Source organism: Vollenhovia emeryi, unplaced genomic scaffold (genome assembly GCF_000949405.1).
Source record: "Vollenhovia emeryi isolate VEMERY1.0 unplaced genomic scaffold, V.emery_V1.0 DF939132.1, whole genome shotgun sequence".
Lineage (NCBI taxonomy): Eukaryota > Metazoa > Arthropoda > Insecta > Hymenoptera > Formicidae > Vollenhovia > Vollenhovia emeryi.
The window spans coordinates 968,706-985,077 of NW_011967234.1; the positions used below are offsets into that span (position 1 = coordinate 968,706).

The 16,372-nt window shown below is 36.5% G+C and overlaps 1 long non-coding RNA gene across 1 annotated transcript; it reads right to left on the reverse strand.

Moving 5' to 3' along the window:
* Window positions 1–289: 289 nt before the first annotated feature.
* LOC105568008 lies at window positions 290–13,890 on the reverse strand. Its single transcript, XR_001009413.1, has 5 exons — window positions 13,621–13,890; window positions 11,643–11,842; window positions 3,250–3,398; window positions 2,594–2,692; window positions 290–2,495 (listed from the first exon to the last, which is right to left on the reverse strand). It is a non-coding gene; the product is annotated as an uncharacterized LOC105568008 (long non-coding RNA).
* Between the last annotated feature and the right edge of the window lie 2,482 nt (window positions 13,891–16,372).

The window sequence follows — 16,372 nt, forward strand, 5'->3', positions numbered from 1 at the left end:
TTGTAGAAATATTCCACACACGTTTGAGATGCACTGCTAAAACCCAATATATCAAAATATAAAAATATAAACAATAAAATTCATAAGGCTCTGATGTAAAGTCATAATTCGAAGGACTAAAGGATATAAGAGCCAAGGCAGGATGTTAGTGTCTAAGTGATTTTAATTTTTTTTTTAATTTATTGCGAAAAAGTTACCTCAGCCAGGGTTTGTACCTGGACCTCCCTTTATAAAAATATAAAGTTTCTCTCCTGAAAGAACAATAAATATTAATATTGGTTGTTTTCAATATTTCTCAGGTACAAAATATTCCGTAAAAAATCCCCTGTGGCCAATGTATTACCGATATCAAGGAATTAATTATTAACACTAGTTAACGAGAAATTCAGTTGCGGTGTTATTTCTCAAGAGCTTTTTTAATCCGGCACTTTTGCCTGACCTTTCACCTTATTGTTAGAAAATTCCCCATCATATGGAGAAAGCCCATGAATGCGAATATATAAGGGAAGTATGAAATACCGTAGCGCTCTCGCGCTAATATAATCAACCGGCGCTCATGGTCACGAGGCCAAGGTCGTCGGTCTTCACTGACAGAAGGAAAGAACGATTTGCGGGCGCGCGCGCGCGCACGCGTGCGCGCTCGCGTGTGCGAGAAAGCGCGCACACGTGCAAAGTGTGCGCTTCTCGCTGCCGCTCGTGTACGCGTGCGACGCACACGCGTCCGCACGCTTAAACTTTCCGCGTGCACGTTCGCCGAGCGCGCCGCATGATACCGACCATGCGTTGTGCGCGGATATGCACGTTCATTTCGCACCGCACCGCCGCGCCGCGCCGGACGGCAAGTGCCGTCCGATGAGATAATGCGGTTATATCTGTACGTACGTCCAGTTTTTTTCAGCACTGGATCAGGAAACTGTCGGCAGATAAACGATCGCGGAAATTTGCGCGAGTTTTCGGCTTACAAAGTGCATGATGGGGATTTCCGCGGAGAAAGAACGGAAAATTTTGAAGTATTTTAAATTGATAAGAATATTGTTATATTCTTTAGAGAGGGAGAGACGCATTAGACTTCTCTTATTACATACACCCAGTCTCGTTCGGAACTGGATCAGGAGACTGTCGACAGATAAATGATCGCGGAAAGTTGCGCGAGTTTATGAAAAACTGGGGATTTCCACAAAGAAAAAAAGGGGGAATTTTTTAAATACTTGAAATAGACATGAATATTGTTACATTCTTTAGAGAGAGACGTATTAGACTTCTTTTATTACATACGTCCAGTTTTGTTCTGCACTGGATCAGGAGACTGTCGACAGACAAATCATCGCGGAAAGTTGCGCGAGTTTTCGGCTTGGTGAAAGATAGAGATTTCTACAGAGAAAAGGGGAAATTTTAAGGCATTTCAAATATAAATATTGTTACATTCTTTAGAGAGAGATACATTGGACTTCTTCTATTACTTTTACTATTTTCTTAAATTAAAAAGGTTCAGCAATAGCACCTGACAATAAGTATCTTTTACATTCAAAAATACACGACGATATCAATAAATGAATCGTACTTGAATTAAACATGGATCATCTTGAACGTATTTCCTTAAGATAACGAAGAGCACTTGTTTTTATATACTAAAATTAGTAACGCGTTAATTATATTACACTACGTATGCAGTTATGCATATCATATTACACAATTCGAACGACCTCAATGGCTCAATGGTCAATATAATCATGCATCTATCTGTTATAATCTCTTGGTCTCGTAATTAGATTTTTCATAATGTCACAGTATATATAATAAATATAATTAACGCGGATGTCTTTCTCACATTTATTAATAATATATTGCTTAATCTACCTATGTACATGTACAAAAGGAAAAACCATTTTCAAACGTTGAGGAAGATGATGTGCGTAAAAACTTACGTTTATCAATGCTGTGACGTCTGCTGTGACAGCTATTACATCGTTAAGATGTCACAAGTGACGTAGTTAATGCGTGTAGACGATCCGGGAAATTAACAAAGATTAGAAGCCGAGAAGGCGACGAAGTCGAAGAGATAAAGTGCCAATAATTTCCCGGTTAACTGAAAAGGACGAAATAATAACATGGTAGTTTTCCGATCTTCTGTCAGAAGTTTAAGTTTTAGCGTATCCATATTACGGCTATTTAATCTCAGCTTAGTAACATCAATTAAGACGAATGATTCCGCGTTACATAGAAAACTCTAATTACGTAAACGGATGAATAATGTTGTTGTATTCCATTGCGGAGACGCTGTGTGTTCAAGTATCTTGAGGGAATTTTTGACGTGTGACACATACCACGATACGAAATCTTCCAAAGTTCTTCGAATGTTTGCGGATGTGACGCAACTACGGATCGTTATCTTCCAAGACGTCATAAGAATCTTCGTACTTTGGTCGCGTGTCAACTTCCGCTTCTTGTCTCTTCAAAGAGTATCTATTGATTTAATTAATTGCAAAACTGCTATCCTAATCTCGATGAAAAATAAAGAACAACTTTTATAAAATATAGTAAATTAAATCAATTAACGTTTATCCTTTTCTATTAATAAAAAACGAGACGTTACCGGCGCGCATGTCGATAATATCGAGGGCCTCTCCTCCGCGATTCCGATTGGTCTTGTCGAAGCGCGGTGTGCTTTCACCTCGCATGTGAATTTTGACAGCTTGTAAAAAATATACTTAAAAAAGGTTAGAGAATAAACAAAAAATTGAAGAAAGAGAAGTTAAAGTTAATCATTTAATTGAGCGGAGAAGAATAATACTGACGAAGTAAAAATTAAATTAATAGAAAATTAATTTCTTCTTTTTATTAAATTAATTTAATATAAAATTAAAGACAGTTTGAAAAAGTAATCAGAATGCATTGAAATAATATCCACCAATTTAGTAAGAATGGATGAAGATGAAAGGTAATAAAATTAATTATAATGTATAAATTATTAATTCAAAAAATGATTCAACTATTAACTAACTTATCAAGAGAATGGGACAATCTACCCTAAAATGTAAAAATAAGGATAATGCGAAATGATGCTCGCGTAATGTATTGTTCTAGTGAAATATTCAAATAATACTGAATATAAGTTTCTCCAATGTAGAACTAGTATTTAAATATATAAAATTGAATAATTGTATAGAGTCTTTACGTTAAAACATCCGAAAGGTTATAATCGGTTACGGATACAGTAGAATACGGATTTCGGAAGTTAATAATTCGTACCGGTCTTATTTCATTGTACTTTCACTCATTCCGTGACTATCTCCGTTCGCTTTCTCGTCGAATGAGCCAAGTGCAACGACGCAATCAGCACGAAGGCGGATCTTGTAATGACGTCAGAACAATTTTCTTATCGCCCAGTACGATATCTCCTGCGGAAAAAGGATTTCACGATGAAAATTTTGCATTCGAATCTTACTGGGGAAACGTGGGCAGCAAGGCAATAATTTATGACTGATACATGAATGTTTTATGATTCTAGTAGGAAACTTCCGACTTCGCGAACAGGAAACACCGGGATATCAGAATTTGACGTTCGTTTATTGGAATCAAAGAACTGTTCTTGTAAACGCTCTCCGTCCTCGCTACGGGGTTTCACGCGATGCACGATCCCTGAATTATAAAACCTACTTCTAAAACGATCCCATGACTTCATCTCGCCGAAGACAATTCTTTTCTAAGAAATTTTTTATGTTTTGTACTGATGAATATATTTTGTGGCAAGAAATTTTAACAGAAAACTTAAAATATTATCATTAAATACAACTTGATTGAAAATGCTTTAATCAATTTATTTTGATTAAATTTTTTATTGTAGCGTCAAAACTTTTTGGAAAACGAAAGAAGACATTTTAATTTTCCGGATACAATTCCGAAATATGTTGACATATAAATATCCAATTCTTGTCTTTTATTTTATGATGTAACAAAAGTAGCAAATAACTTTAACATATTACATATATTTTAAGCATGTAAATTTTTTTCTCTCTCGTGAGATTAGTCATAGATCGAACTAACAGTCATCTATTTAGCGCTTTCACACCAGCCTTCGAAGATGCTCAAGGGGTGGGCATGGTAAATCGAGGAAATGAATTCTGAATTCCAAGCCCTGCTTTCTCGATCGCTTTCATCGGGAGATCGAGGAATCGATCAGACGAACTAACGGTTGGGATTACCGGCGCGCTTCGTTGTGCAATCTCCTTGACGTCACTCGGTCGTTACACTTGCTTACGACTGATTCATACAACTCACGGGCTTGAGCGCCGCTTAGTATTCTCTTCGCTCGTCACGCGAGTATGTACCGCGCAAGATCGTACTTTTATGTCTTTCCTGCAGCAACAGGAAAACATTTTAATTGACTGACGATTTGGCTCGCAACTGAAATAAATCATCTACGATACTTGTATCTGCGATACTTTGAATGGTAACATTAAATGCGAAAACAATAGTTGGGCCGATTGAATCTTAAAGCTAAAACATCAACGAAATTACATTATGCTCACACAGTAAAACTTCAATGGACGCTCAATTATATATTTAATTTACTTTTAATACACTTTGATAAACTTTTTATATGTACATAATTATTTTTCACAGATAAATTTAATAATTATTTTTATTTTCATATTTAATATAATATGTACGTTTATATACTTTCTTAAAAATTTAAATTTTATCGCAAGAGAGAAAAGGAAAGGAAATGTAAATCTCTACCAGCAGGATCTGGATTCTCAGTTGAATCTTCACACAATCCTTGCTCGAAATTTAGACCGAGAAATTGATGATTAAACAGAGTATCCGTTTACAATTAGATGATTCTAGATAATTGCATTTCATTCCGGTAACCGTACTCATCCAAGTGCATTCACATGCACTGATAAAATCCCGTTCGTGATCGAGCGAAACGTATAATTGAACGATAAGCTTGCAGAAACTGGTCTAGGAAACATTAGTTCTTCCTCGGCGCGGATCGTTACGAAAAACAGGTCAGTACTGCGAGATAACGTGCTCTACGTCACGGACGCCGTTAACATAACGATTTATCCAACGTATTATCCAACTTTTGCGCCGTCGCGCGCGTGTGCGCGTGAGCTGCAAGGCCGCGGATTTATAGCGGCTCGCGATCGTTTGGACAGTAGAGATCGATGCGTGTGAGTTGCACCTGTACTTCGCGCGAAGCTACATACGCGGGTCACACGCAGGTCATAGGCAGAAACGCCATTGAAGAGGTAAGCGTATGCGGTAAAAGAGAAAGTGTTGCCGTCATCTTTGCTCAACGTGTCAAATTATAATCGCCAAATGTTTATTCTGACACTATTACTTGAATTCACAATGCCTATGTTTTATTAGGTCTCGTAACATTTAAACGTGTCGTTTAAAAGATATATTTTATATGTACCTACTTCAATGTTTTGTCAAAATTGATCCAATTTAATTACAGATTTATATTACAGTAATAAAGTGTAATTCTACATGCGAAACATCGTCAAGTATATCTTTGAGTGGCCTATTTTTAAATTAGCATATTTGGGAAGGTAAAATGACATTAGCAATATGCGTATATAGAAACATAAACAATTTATATAACAGGGGCGGATACACAAATAAAGAGATGAAAACCTCAAAAAGGAGAAACGATTAGATTTCTTTTGAATTTCTGAAATGTACACATTTTTAGCCATTTATTCGCCCGAACTATGCTGGAGAACAGGTCCAAACTTGCGCGAACACGAGACGTGCGAATAAAAAAGGAGCTAAAGTCGGCATCTCATCAAAGTGGGTCGATCATTTAGAGAGTAGGTATCCTCCAAAATGATGACCCTATATCAATTCGTACCGGATGACAGTTAGTAATAGTTACTAAAATAATCTAAGTTTTCACATATTTTTTATATCCAATTATTGTATTGCATATTATTTTTATGTAAAAATTTTTATATACTCAATTATTGTTCGAATGGTATATTTCATCAGAGATTGCCAGTATTAATATAAATAAAATTTCAAGTTTCAATCGACCTCAGCTGGCTACATTTATTAAATACGCTTTCACAACGTTTGGATCTTTGGTTTAGGTCCTTGTCAAATGAGATCTAAGAGTAAACGTTTTACATACAGATTACGCGAGAAGTATAAAAGAATTGTACAGTATCGCAGAATGATTGTGAGCCTATCTTGTTACGGTGTTTTGTCAAATGAAATTAAAACTACATTTTAGCGGAACGGAGTTCAGTATTAAGAGTATAATTTCACTAACGTCCGGAGTCGAGGAGTGTAAGATTGATTAGTCATTTTAGTATTCAGAGGTCGGGTAACAAATATACACATATAAGAAACACAAACCTAGACCGTCAGAGTTGCTTTTGACTACACAACTACACGTGTTATAGAACATGCTAATAACATTTAAAAACACTCTAATAATCACTCTGTGGTCAGCGAACACCGCACAACGCGGACATGACTTTGACTGGTTATCCCCTGAAATTGTTCATAATGAAAGGCACACAAAGAAAAGGGAGAGAGCTGAAATGTTTCTCATCAAGAAAACCGAGAACACTCTGACAATCTTAATCCGATATACTATTATTAGCTTGGTTTAGTTTACCTCTCAAAAGCATCTCTTGGTTTGTTTCTCTTATATGTTTATATTTGTTACCCGACTTCTGAATACTAAAATGACTATAATCAGTTTTGTTCTGACACCCTTCGACTCCGGACGTTCGTGAAAGTCTACTCTTAACACTGAGCTCTGTTCCGCCAAAATGCGGTTTTAACTTCATTACACAAATCTCCGTAACAAGGTAGGCCGACAATCATTCTGCGACACTGTGCCATTCTTTTATACTTCTCACGTAATCTGTATGTAAACCATTTACTCTTAGATCTCACTTGATAAGGACCTAAACCAAAGGTCGAAACGTTGTGAAAGCGTATTTTAATAAATGTGGTCAGCTAAGGTCGATTGAAATTTGAAATTTTATTCAATTATTATTAATGAATATAAAGATGATTATTGTCACTGATATTCAAAGTGTTGCCACTAAATATATATTTAGTGTCGATCATTACGCATTTTATAAAATATAATAATTACTGGAAAAAGATATATTTATCAGATAAAAAATTTGTAACCAAGTCTTTCGATCAAGGTCTCCGATTGCATGCTGTGTTACAGCACAAACGACGCGTCTATTTATGCCCGCGAAGTTATATTTTCTGCTCACTCTTTTGTACGGTGATAACATAATGATGCTGGTGATAAGCCACAATCACTTGATTGCATTTAATATTTTCGATTTAAGAGGATGATCTGGTTACTGAGAAACTTCTCTCGTTCATTTCTCGGAGTTGCGAAATGACTCAGCAATAGAGTTTACCTGCGACCCTCTCGCTATAATATTGCCCCTAAATCATGCGATGCAATCATAAATTTTATAATCAGTTCAACTTGTAAACATAGCGATACTTTGCAATGATAATATTGAATAGTCATTATGATAGTTAATGATAATTAGAGTTAATTTTATCATTATTTAATTGATGATGTAACATAAAATTTTTCTCGACTCTCATGCCTTGTACAAAATTTTCAGCCTGTCTAGCTCTAATCTTTGTTTACCATGATTCAGTCGACACAACATTGATACCGTTGAGCAAAATTATAAATTTAAATTTGCTCAAGTTGTACAAGTTGTACAGAAATAAATCTTATTTGCATAATACTTTTTTCTTGCTACCAGATACAACGTACGCCAGGAGTGTTGTGCGAAAACAGCAATTTTTGTGAAATCTGACGCTCTCTTTTTGGCAAAAATCTATTTAAAAGCTGTACATCCAATTGTATGTGCAAGGTGACTCTGTGTCGTCAGAGATCGATCGTAATTCTTTCTTTCCCAAAATATCCTCGCAGTCCTTAAGCGGAACGTGAGCCTGCGCACGTTTGCAACGAACTTTACGGTCGCGTGAAAATAACGATACGGGTATGCTAATTTGCCACGCGAGCCACGGGTATGCTAAGGTCGGTATCGTCACGCGTCACTGACCGTTTAGTTGTACGAAACAGTGTGTACCTGTCAACCCGGAGATTAGAAAGGCGACGATCCACGTTGACACACCGAGTGTGAAAATCGCATGTTAACCATTTACATCGTCTCTGAAACTAATTTGAAAAATGGAAAAAGATCTTGCCTCGCGTATCGTATTGTAAAGTAACAGTCCTTGTCGCATCCGTTTCGCCTTCGACGCAGCAATTATTGATCCAGAAATTACAGGCAGCTCCGTGCTCGGCCGCGGTAAAATTCTTCTAATGGCCTCGATCAAAAGTCGAAGGCAAATTCCGCGAAAATGATCTCCGGTACTCGGATTAAGACGCAACAAACGACGTATTTGCGGTGCGGAGAGGTGAATCAGGTGAATGATAATTGTGCTTCGATCGTCTGGACGTCTTACGCAAAGACCGATCGCCTGTCGTATATGCATATTACGTGTTCTTCCCCCTTTATGAATAATAAGCATAAAAAGAGACCTTGCGATGCATTATGATATGCACAAGTGGTCTCGCGAGATCGTACGATTGCGAACTAAACGTGCTTCTTTAGACATTAGACATATTGAAGAAATAATACTAATATATGAATATTTATGTAACGTGTAATCCTTCTTATATTTCGTTCAATCTTAAAAATAATCATATCCCGAAGAATACAGTTGAAAATTCATGTTGTTCGTCATTTTTATACTCATCAAATATTATGAACGATATAGATAACATGCATCTTCAAATTACACAACATTTTGCAACAGTGAAATTCCACATCCGGCGAATGATGGAATGTAGGTACAGTTGCACGAACGAGAGAAGAATTTACATAAGAGCCGACGATCGTGAAACGCGGTGTTTTGTAACAGGATTTGATCTTGCGCAAGCTACCCAAAAGATGGGCTACATCGTGACTAAACGATCCGAAACGGAAGGTGGTCCAACACACGTTGGTGGGCTTTTACCGCCAAAGTCGAAAGACTTCACACGCAGTGATTCAGAGCGGCATCCCGGGACGTACGAATGCCTAACAGACCCCAACGATTTTCAGCACCCTGCTGTGCGTCGTACTGTACGCGATTACTTAAGCAGGCCGCGTAACTCCCCGTATCGTTGGGAACTCTCCAAATCAGTGACGCAGGTGCAAATTCGCAGAAATGTTACACGCAATAATTTCATGTTGAATGTGCACTTATCGCGGAAGATGCTACGACACGTAATCGAGTTTACCCAAACACAATTGAACAAAGAATCTGCGAAGCTGTGAGGGAGAACTAGCTAACTCACAAAAATAGTATACCACGTCATAATCAGCATAAGCATAAATGGGTTTGTGTACCTCAAGGTATGAAGCCAGGGGAAACCCGTAACTTGGTTGTGTAATGCGCAAACACATGTCTAATCGGAACAGAATTGTGCATCGAGTAACGTTACAAAGTACAATAATTCAACTTGAACATATACTTTCCTTCTAATCGCTCAACTAAATAAATATATTTCATACATAGCGATCAAATTGAATAATAATTTCACTTCAACACAATTCTTAAGGACGAATAGCAAGATTTTGTAGATTAGATTTTTACTTTTAATAAAAAATGCTTGTATCATTTACGTTTACATTATTCATTAATGAATTATTAATGAACTGTGATTTTCAAAATTGGCCTGCAATCTTGTAACTCGTGAAAAATTTTAGAGATAATTTGATATTCCAATCGAGTGACAATTTTTATGTAACATATTCTTGAAATTTGTCGTGCAGTTATTCAGAAATACGCGTCCTCAAAGCCACGACCGCGCGCGGAATGGGGTCAGAATGTGTATCTTCCGCAAGCAGGTTCGTCGATTCCGCAAGACCTTCGGTTTACGCGTCCTTTGCGAAGACATTGCTCCGAGATGAATGGAGCATTCCTGGAATCGAGTTGCGATGATTCAACGAACAGTCTCGACGATCCTATGCGCGCTCAATCCTCTTACAAATATGCCCTCGAAGATCGCGTGTATGACGAAGCGAAGTAGGCGCCTGACAAAAATTGTGCCCACCCAATATACATTCCGGAAATACCATAGCTTCTTAACTGAATATGCAACATTTTGGAAAAATAGTTCAAACTTTAAAGAACTAGCTCTTATAAAAGCTTCAATTAATTTTCCTTATAGAAACAAGCTAAATATATGCAACACATATATATTTTTCCAAAAGATTAAAAATCAATTAACAAATTAATTTGTTAAGTTGATTCCTAAGCCATTTGAAAATGTTGTTCACGTTTACTTCGAGTCTGTAAATTCGTGGATTACATTACAGAAATTAATAATAAATAGGCTGAAAAATAATTATCTTTTTCGGAGAATGCATATTTATTCAAATAGCAAATGAATACTTATGGCAAAGAGGTCACATGAGCGCATACGTGAATGAACGGCTTGAATGCATCGCATGACTATCGATGGTATGCAATCTCCTCAGTTCTGTTTGCGTTTTGTATCGAAATGGATAGCTGACGGATGGTCGCGTAAAGTGATCTTCGATGATAACAAACTGTAGAGCCAGAGAGAGTATCCATAACGTAATTAAAGATTACATACTGGACGCTAAGATTGTATAATTCAAGATCTTTTACTAATGAGGTAGTAATATCAAGTATTATGTGAAAATGATAAATTTATGTATAAATTGTTACTCCAATATACATTGTGCGTATATTATGTGTGTGTGTGTGTGTGTGTGTATGTGTGTGTGTATGTGTGTGACTATGTGTGTGCGTGCGTGTGTGTGTAGAGAGGGAGAAATTATATAAAATTATATGAAAATAATTTTATATAAGATAAACTAATGTGGTTCGTACAACTTTGATGCGATACGGTTGATACAAATGTCTACGCGTTGCATAAGTTAATCGATACTCTGAATGAAAGCATGAATGAACGTAGGAAGCCGCAGGCACATGTTGCTGACTGCTTCTAGGACCTGTCGGAAACCTTATCAAAAGAAATGAATACTCGAATGAGAAAGAGTAGAGACAATAATCGGAAGTAAAGGATGAAGTAACTGACGTGTGATCTCAAATAAACACATATGGCACGATGGCAACTGAGACGAGAATTGCACAGGTGCACGCTGAAAGGGTAAGACGATATCGTGTGATCTTCGGACCCCAAGTGAAGATCCGCCATCCCGACCCTGAAGGGCACGATGATGAATCATTCGCAGGAAATAATCTCGCATACCAGCGCGTTACGAACGACAAATGTATACTTGGATGGGCACCGGCTGCTCCGACCACGTGCCATCGTGTGATCGCAACTTGTGCATATAGGGTGTTCTATACATGCCTTCTACCAATTCTTTTAATCTCTAAAATACGTAAAAACGAATCTGCCTTGAGATTACTATCGACGAATTTATCGTATATAGAACTTTTTTGTATTTTATCGCAAAGAAGATAAGGATTAATTTATTGAAGTATTTAAGACACATTGTAAGTGAAAATATCAAGCCGGATGATCCGAGAAGAAGTTCAGTTCTTAGTATGCGATGTCAGGAAAGTACAAGTGATACACAACTTACGCCTGCTGCTTGCACTGGCAAGCACAACTGGTCTCTCCTGTAAAGAAATCTGTGGTGATTACGAAGAAGTCGCTGCAACATGTGTAATTCATCTACGAAGCTGATAAAGTCCATTGCAATGTCCATATCATCCCACCTGGCCTTACTCTCGCGTGAGAAAAATTAACGCGACAGAAAGCTATGTCTTCAGTATCTTCCGCCTGCAACAAATAAGATAACATTAGCGACAGATTCTTATTTGTTCAATTGTTTTACACTACTGATTTTGTATAATATTTAACGTAATAATATTTAATCTACATTTAATTAATATTAATGAGTTTAGTGTTTTCAAAAGTAATTTTTTAATATATAAAAATGCGATACGTACAGGCGCGCGCGCGCATTTTATTTTATTTTTCGGTACATATATAATATCTAAATATGTACATACAATAGATAGGGAATTATATATTAAGCAAAGTAATGTTGAATAGCACAAAAATACATATGTATACTCTTTCCGTAACGTGACATGAAATTGCACAAAAGCAAGCTGACCTTTGCTACGACATCAATAAATGTAAATACATTGCGCGGCACAACAATCGAATGCGATGTATCTCGAAGACTCGTCTACTAAGCGAGCATGATTCAAAGCATGTTATTAAGAAACAATACCCGCATACTTGAAGGATGACTGCTTTTTTTCTTCCGCCAAGCAACTATTACAGCAGAGGTAAAACTGACTTACGGACTAACGAAGTTGACCGCGGGATAAATATACGGGGGATATTCCAAGAGAATATCCTGCTTGGCGTAACATAATCGTTGCATAAAACTTTAAAATATCTCGGACTTTGTATCCTGTCTCCCCGTTAGACGTCAAAATTTTATGCAACGGGGAAGCACAATGAACAGGCACATTATACATCGCATAAAAGTGTCACATACACTAAAAACCCTATTGTAAAACTTTTCGAAGACGTTAATTCTTATCTTCTTCTGTTGCAGGCAGGTTGAATTTTCCCAGTCAAGTTCTCTCGCGGGATAAGGTAAGTTAATTGAATATTTTGAGATTTCCTCTTACAGTTGTCTAGCGAGACGTAATACAGCCGTAAATTTTAATTCGTTAATCATTTCTAAAAAAAAACAGCAGAATTTTATAATAGAAAATTTTAGAAAAATATTTCGTCATTAATTTGTTATGACTTGAACTTCACCTGTTTGTACATTCTCATGGATGCTTATCGAAGCTGCATACGCATGGGTGTTTAAACTTATTCCCTATGAGATGTGTTACGTCGCGATAGACGGTACGTGAAAACTGATACCAACTGATTGTGAGTTTATGATAGCTCAATACATTGTCGCTTATCATCGGATATTAAATTCCCGCGGCACATTGATACATCCTGTTTCGACAACGAGTCGACTTTGTTAGTGTTACATACGTTACCGAATTAACTAACTGATTATATTCTTGCGACGAGAAATGTTACGCGATAAGGATAACAAGATATTTCTCGGAGTCTAAGAAACTTATGACGTAGCATGACGTCGAAATGACGTGGGTGGCTGGTCCTAAAATTTTTGATCGATATCCGGCACCCACGGAAAACGAAAGCGTCACGCTTGACAAATCGATAGAAAATTGCTTGCGTTCTATTATGCATTAAAGTAATATATATTTGACTAGAATCTCTGCAGTATAAGATAATCTATCACGCAACATCCGCACAAGCAGTATCGCATTGACGTCAAACTTTGCGGAGAGCTCGTCTAACGATGTAATCAGTTAGAATCTATTTTATTATTTAATAGCTTTTTAATGTGAGGCGCTACTTAGCGGGGAAAAATAGTATCTTGCCATCAAACATGAGTGACATTGATTTAAATCGTTTAATTTGCCATGAAACGGGCGTATAAAATGGCAAAAAGTTTCGATAAAACAATCCGAGGAGCGCGTAAGAAACGTGCTGCATATGTGTATTATTACCGTGACATCAAAGTCAAGCTTCAACGATTAGGGAGTACGCAAGCCGCGTATTGTTCATTTAATTTTCCTCCGTGAGTTGTTTGCCTTGATGCCGATGATTTCTTCTTCGATTCACACTGCGAGAAACAACAGTATCGCTGGTGCACGCGCAATATTCACTACGCATCTACGCTAATCGATTGCCTTTCATCGTCCTGCACAGGTAGAAAAATATACGTACATATATCGTGATAGGTTGTTGTATTCTTTATATTTCATGTAGTACATAATGTACTCAGTAATGGTATATTCAATAATTGAATACGAAAAATTTTCACTCCATATAATTAAAACAATGACAGAAATATACATAGATATTTTGTATGTATCTGAAATTGCTTAATATTTTGGATTTTATATGTTCTTTGTATTAAATAACATATTTTCCCTATTATTGAAATGAGTGAGATATATAATTAAAACTAAAACCGATCATCTTCTTTATTACAATAAAGCTTTCTTGAAGAATAAAATATCTGATTGATTGAGTCATGTGTGCTTTAGAGAATCTTTATGAAATTGTTTTACTATGTGTTTGGCGGATGTTATGTGTCCGGTAGAGAGAAAAAGAGTAGCCGGACAACTGCCACACGAAATTGACCTGTAAGATTGTTTTCTCAGAAGGAAGTGTGAAAATGAGGATATCGTTTAGACAACAGCGTCACAAGTATCATTTGATTTGACTCTCACTAACCGCAAAGGGTTAATATTCTTGGCGTACTTCGCATGACTAATTCAAGCCATCCGTAAACTTCACTCTTATTAGTATCACCGCAATCTATGCAAAGGTTAAATATTTTTATTAGACGATAAATTTCGTAAAAATTTGTTTATGAAAATCAATTCTGGTAAGCTGTATACAAATATATCCGGATATCCAGATTATATTTAAACATTTTCAGATAATATTGATAAAGTCATAGATAGCTTTGTTATAATATAACAACTCTTTGGTCTCATATACTTTGACAACACCATATTTTATTTATAAGCTTGCAAGAATAATACGTAACGAGTTACTTTTTTGATATATGAGAATTAAAATAGAGTACTATAGTTATACATATACGTGACAATCGATCTGTACTTGTGCAAAGATTTTGTTATTATTTCGAAAATTTTTCTTACCTTTTTGGTACCTCGGACTAATTTCTTCACTACTCGGATTATAAGATTATTCAATGCATTGTAATGATTCGTTCTTTTTATGGAAATACATTACTTAAACGAAACGCACTATTAAAACCGAAAATTCATGAAGATAAATAAAACTTCCAGTACATGTATCACTGTGTAAAATGATAATTTCAAAAAGAAAAGTATTGCAGTTGTAAAATCCGTGCTTGACTCTGTGGTATACGAAAGGATACTGCTCTCGTCTGTGTGGATAGAAAGTTACTGAAGCTCTGATAGTGCGACTCAGCTATTTTCCCGTGCTTTTTCCATGATTCGAGGAAAGTTACATGAGTGAATTTGTCTTACTCATCGGCATACCAGTTTGATAATACGATAGTACGATATAGTAAGATCTTCGCAACGTACATATAAAAGCTTTATCATAAATAATCAATACTTTTGAGCATCGACAAAGTGCATATTTGAAAACTATAATCAATTTAATTCTTTGTATAATATTTCCTGCGCCGGTATTTTTGCATTCATTAATAGAAAAATACACCTGCGTCGTGACACAATTGGAAAATCCTAGCTAGGCTCTCTTATAACACATTGTAGTTACCCGCATAGAATAACGAAAGATCTTTCCTCGTAACTTACGAGACTCGGGAGTGTTCAATGATCGTTACCAGGAGTTTCACATGTGTCATTGCACACATTTGAATCGGTGAACCTTATCGATTAACGTTCACGTATACCGTACATTACGATCTATCGTAAGAAAAGTACTTGTACAATTTACATAGAAGTGATATTTTTTTCGAAATACGTTCAATATTATTTATTCAAGCTTTTACAGCTTTGCCATAGGAATTCGTAATGTGCGATTTGACCGAACTTTTAATTGCTTGATAAAGTGGAAATTTTCAAATTCATGTACAAAATTTAAAATTATGTCCATACAAACGCATATAGTACTTATTTTTACGCATACCACGTTGATGAATGCCGCGGCTGAAGGTGCGGTAAAAGAGCAACGCAACGGTGTTATACGCGGGTCGGCCTTTGGTGACAGAAGAGCCGATAATTATGCAAGCCAAGCCCGTGGGATGACCTAATATACTCGGTCGGCATTAGAACCGCGTCTTACAAACGTCTCTCCCTCTCTCTCTTTCTTTTCGTGTTCGCGCGGCGTAGTGATCATGCGCTAAAAATAATAGCAGACGGTTACAACCAGACAGGACGAAGGCGTGCGTGAATCAAAGATTGGAGGAAGTATGAGTTGATTCACCACTATCTGGATTATTCAAGTAAATCTGTAAGGTCATTCGCATTTGCATACAAATAAATCTGATTCTTTCAAACACAATATACAAAAATTATCATATGATTGTGAAATTATTTAGAAGACATTTTCTTATTTGATATTATTGACAGATATCGTTTTATGTTAATTATACAAAACTACTATGAATGTTGAAACTTGAAATGTTGAACTGCACGTAGATAATAGAACGCTCAATGCAACAATTTTTATTTAAATCGAAAGAGATATTTACCGTCCGTCGTATTTAAGTGCAAACATTTTCGTAACTCA